At 49.4% G+C, this 5000-nt stretch overlaps 1 non-coding gene across 1 annotated transcript in view; it reads left to right on the plus strand.

Moving 5' to 3' along the window:
* The first annotated feature begins 4530 nt into the window (after positions 1-4530).
* The window catches only part of LOC126320080 (small subunit ribosomal RNA), a 1893-nt gene continuing 1423 nt past the window's right edge, over positions 4531-5000 (plus strand). Inside the window, exon 1 of the ribosomal RNA XR_007557845.1 lies at positions 4531-5000. This exon is cut by the window's right edge and continues 1423 nt beyond it. This is a non-coding gene — a ribosomal RNA (small subunit ribosomal RNA).

The raw sequence follows: 5000 nt of genomic DNA on the forward strand, positions 1-5000 counted from the left end.
TTTAACCAACTTTATCGCTTAACCTAACTGTGGCTGTACCAGTTTATCGCTTAACCTAACTGTGGCTGTACCAGTTTATCGCTTAACCTAACTGTGGCTGTACCAGTTTATCGCTTAACCTAACTGTGGCTGTACCAGTTTATCGCTTAACCTAACTGTGGCTGTACCAGTTTATCGCTTAACCTAACTGTGGCTGTACCAGTTTATCGCTTAACCTAACTGTGGCTGTACCAGTTTATCGCTTAACCTAACTGTGGCTGTACCAGTTTATCGCTTAACCTAACTGTGGCTGTACCAGATTATCGCTTAACCTAACTGTGGCTGTACCAGATTATCGCTTAACCTAACTGTGGCTGTACCAGATTATAGCTTAACCTAACTCAATTTGTCCCTTAACCTAACTCAATTTGTCCCTTAACCTAACTCAATTTGTCCCTTAACCTAACTCAATTTGTCCCTTAACCTAACTCAATTTGTCCCTTAACCTAACTCAATTTGTCCCTTAACCTAACTCAATTTGTCCCTTAACCTAACTCAATTTGTCCCTTAACCTAACTCAATTTGTCCCTTAACCTAACTCAATTTGTCCCTTAACCTAACTCAATTTGTCCCTTAACCTAACTCAATTTGTCCCTTAACCTAACTCAATTTGTCCCTTAACCTAACTCAATTTGTCCCTTAACCTAACTCAATTTGTCCCTTAACCTAACTCAAGTTGTCCCTTAACCTAACTCAAGTTGTCCCTTAACCTAACTCAAGTTGTCCCTTAACCTAACTCAAGTTGTCCCTTAACCTAACTCAAGTTGTCCCTTAACCTAACTCAAGTTGTCCCTTAACCTAACTCAAGTTGTCCCTTAACCTAACTCAAGTTGTCCCTTAACCTAACTCAAGTTGTCCCTTAACCTAACTCAAGTTGTCCCTTAACCTAACTCAAGTTGTCCCTTAACCTAACTCAAGTTGTCCCTTAACCTAACTCAAGTTGTCCCTTAACCTAACTCAAGTTGTCCCTTAACCTAACTCAAGTTGTCCCTTAACCTAACTCAAGTTGTCCCTTAACCTAACTCAAGTTGTCCCTTAACCTAACTCAAGTTGTCCCTTAACCTAACTCAAGTTGTCCCTTAACCTAACTCAAGTTGTCCCTTAACCTAACTCAAGTTGTCCCTTAACCTAACTCAAGTTGTCCCTTAACCTAACTCAAGTTGTCCCTTAACCTAACTCAAGTTGTCCCTTAACCTAACTCAAGTTGTCCCTTAACCTAACTCAAGTTGTCCCTTAACCTAACTCAAGTTGTCCCTTAACCTAACTCAAGTTGTCCCTTAACCTAACTCAATTTGTCCCTTAACCTAACCCACGTTGTCCCTTAACCTAACTCAAGTTGTCCCTTAACCTAACTCAAGTTGTCCCTTAACCTAACTCAAGTTGTCCCTTAACCTAACTCAAGTTGTCCCTTAACCTAACTCAAGTTGTCCCTTAACCTAACTCAAGTTGTCCCTTAACCTAACTCAAGTTGTCCCTTAACCTAACTCAAGTTGTCCCTTAACCTAACTCAAGTTGTCCCTTAACCTAACTCAAGTTGTCCCTTAACCTAACTCAAGTTGTCCCTTAACCTAACTCAAGTTGTCCCTTAACCTAACTCAAGTTGTCCCTTAACCTAACTCAAGTTGTCCCTTAACCTAACTCAAGTTGTCCCTTAACCTAACTCAATTTGTCCCTTAACCTAACTCAATTTGTCCCTTAACCTAACTCAATTTGTCCCTTAACCTAACTCAATTTGTCCCTTAACCTAACTCAATTTGTCCCTTAACCTAACTCAATTTGTCCCTTAACCTAACTCAATTTGTCCCTTAACCTAACTCAATTTGTCCCTTAACCTAACTCAATTTGTCCCTTAACCTAACTCAATTTGTCCCTTAACCTAACTCAAGTTGTCCCTTAACCTAACTCAAGTTGTCCCTTAACCTAACTCAATTTGTCCCTTAACCTAACCCACGTTGTCCCTTAACCTAACTCAAGTTGTCCCTTAACCTAACTCAAGTTGTCCCTTAACCTAACTCAAGTTGTCCCTTAACCTAACTCAAGTTGTCCCTTAACCTAACCGACGTTGTCCCTTAACCTAACCGACGTTGTCCCTTAACCTAACCCACGTTGTCCCTTAACCTAACCCACGTTGTCCCTTAACCTAACCCACGTTGTCCCTTAACCTAACCCACGTTGTCCCTTAACCTAACCCACGTTGTCCCTTAACCTAACCCACGTTGTCCCTTAACCTAACCCACGTTGTCCCTTAACCTAACCCACGTTGTCCCTTAACCTAACCCACGTTGTCCCTTAACCTAACCCACGTTGTCCCTTAACCTAACCCACGTTGTCCCTTAACCTAACCCACGTTGTCCCTTAACCTAACCCACGTTGTCCCTTAACCTAACCCACGTTGTCCCTTAACCTAACCCACGTTGTCCCTTAACCTAACCCACGTTGTCCCTTAACCTAACCCACGTTGTCCCTTAACCTAACCCACGTTGTCCCTTAACCTAACCCACGTTGTCCCTTAACCTAACCCACGTTGTCCCTTAACCTAACCCACGTTGTCCCTTAACCTAACCCACGTTGTCCCTTAACCTAACCCACGTTGTCCCTTAACCTAACCCACGTTGTCCCTTAACCTAACCCACGTTGTCCCTTAACCTAACCCACGTTGTCCCTTTGCCTAACATAGTTCACTGCTCGGAATCTCTGGTGTCGTTGTTATCCTCATGTAGATGTCTTGCGAGTGTTGCTTACTTTCCACATATTCCTGCTATCCACTGTCAATTGTACTGCAATAGGACTATATCGCCGACCCCCCCCCTCCCCCCCCTCTGTCCCCCTCTGTCCCCCTCTTTGTGTCTCTGTCCTCTCAAGCTGGTCGGTCTGGCGTTTGAGTGTTAAATGAGCCTCGCAGCTGTTCAGTTGCATTCAGATGTCGACGCCCTCAGTGTACGTCGTGGTATGGTCTGTGTCCATTGTCCGCTGATGTCGTACGCGTAACCCACACGCTGTACCGATCATCGGTCGTTACGTACAGAGTGAAGTAGTGTGATACGTGTGACCGTACGCTGGCTGTGCCCAACGGTGTCGAATCTCAATTTCCATATGTTGTGCTTGATGCTACTTGTCTCGTCTCCCAATAACAGCTAGGTTGCACTGTGGTACGCCGTAGAGGCGTGTGGGAGGAACGTACGAACGCATTGTATGTCACCCTGGGTCGCTGGGGGTGGTGGTGCGGTGAGTCAGGTCAGGTCAGGTCAGCGTGAGCCGTCTGATGTAGTGACGCGTGTATTCCGACTTTGTCGTATTGCCTCACACAAAGTGCTACCCTGGTGGACCGCGTTCCATATCTGGGACATGCCGCAGATGCCGGTTGACAGTGGATCGCGGAAGGTACATCGCATACGTGCGCGGGCCACCTTCCACGTGTTCTCTTCTGCACATGTCGCAGTGTGTATGTGGTCTGATGTAGCGTGTCGTGACACATGACATCCTGGCATGCAAGAATTGTTGAATTCGCAAATGTAGGTGGACATCTACGTTTACTGCCCAAGATACGCAAATGAACTGGAAATCCGTTGTTGAGCGGTTGTTCACGCTGGAGGTGAATCTGTGATGGCGACGATCGGTACAGCTATTAACCGGTTGTTTCAGCGGTACCCGCCACATCCACACGCGTGACTAGGCCCATGTGGGTATGAAGCGATACGCGGCGGTGGCTTGGTGGGACTGTTCCCGGCCGGTGAAGGGGGGCCGCCCGGCGTGTTGGCCGCGCGCTGCGTGGGCGCACGCGCAACAGGCGGCTGGTGGGGGGCGCCGAGTGGCAGGAGCGCCAGCCGACGGGCCCGGCAGGCGGCGCAGCTACGCTGCGGCGCACCCTGCACGCGGCGCCTGGCGGCCAAAGTTGGTTCAGCCGAGCCCGGTGCGAAGCGCGGTGGACATCTGCAGTGTGCTGGTCTGATTGAGGACTGTGTGCGTTGAGGATGCGCCGCCGCCTGGCACTCGGCGCCGCGACGCCGTCTGCTGCTCGGTCGCCCCAGCGGTTCTCGCAGGTGGTTTGTATCGCAGTTGTGCGGACGTGTTGGCGCGTGCGCTGTGCTGGGAGAGTTCGCTTCTGCACCCAAGTGGGGCTTTGCCCTTGTGTGGCGCTGGCGTTGGAGCTGCCGGTCACCATAGGTGGCGCGTGTTGTCTCCCGCCGGCAATGCCACGACAGCACGCTCCCGGGCCTCTGTCGGCAGCGGCAAGCTCAGTTGGGAGCAAGGGTGTTCGCACTAAAACCGTCTACTCGCCTAACTCCGGGCGATTGCGCCTCTCTCGAAACCGACCAAGTACCTAGGACGGCGCTGCGCGCCGCCGGGACCTGAGAGGGTTTCGAGGTGTATCGTGCAGGGGAGCTCGGCCTCCTCCTGTTTGCAGAATAATTGAGCGGACGCTTGCGTGTTCGCGCGGGCCCCCGGGACACACTCCCGGGCGGCCGGCTGCTCAGCTCTAGTTGACGCAGCTCCCTGGTTGATCCTGCCAGTAGTCATATGCTTGTCTCAAAGATTAAGCCATGCATGTCTCAGTACAAGCCGCATTAAGGTGAAACCGCGAATGGCTCATTAAATCAGTTATGGTTCCTTAGATCGTACCCACGTTACTTGGATAACTGTGGTAATTCTAGAGCTAATACATGCAAACAGAGTCCCGACCAGAGATGGAAGGGACGCTTTTATTAGATCAAAACCAATCGGATTGGCTTGTCTGGTCCGTTTGCCTTGGTGACTCTGAATAACTTTGGGCTGATCGCACGGTCCTCGTACCGGCGACGCATCTTTCAAATGTCTGCCTTATCAACTGTCGATGGTAGGTTCTGCGCCTACCATGGTTGTAACGGGTAACGGGGAATCAGGGTTCGATTCCGGAGAGGGAGCCTGAGAAACGGCTACCACATCCAAGGAAGGCAGCAGGCGCGCAAATTACCCACTCCCGG

The sequence above is a fragment of the Schistocerca gregaria genome, unplaced genomic scaffold (genome assembly GCF_023897955.1).
Source record: "Schistocerca gregaria isolate iqSchGreg1 unplaced genomic scaffold, iqSchGreg1.2 ptg000700l, whole genome shotgun sequence".
Lineage (NCBI taxonomy): Eukaryota > Metazoa > Arthropoda > Insecta > Orthoptera > Acrididae > Schistocerca > Schistocerca gregaria.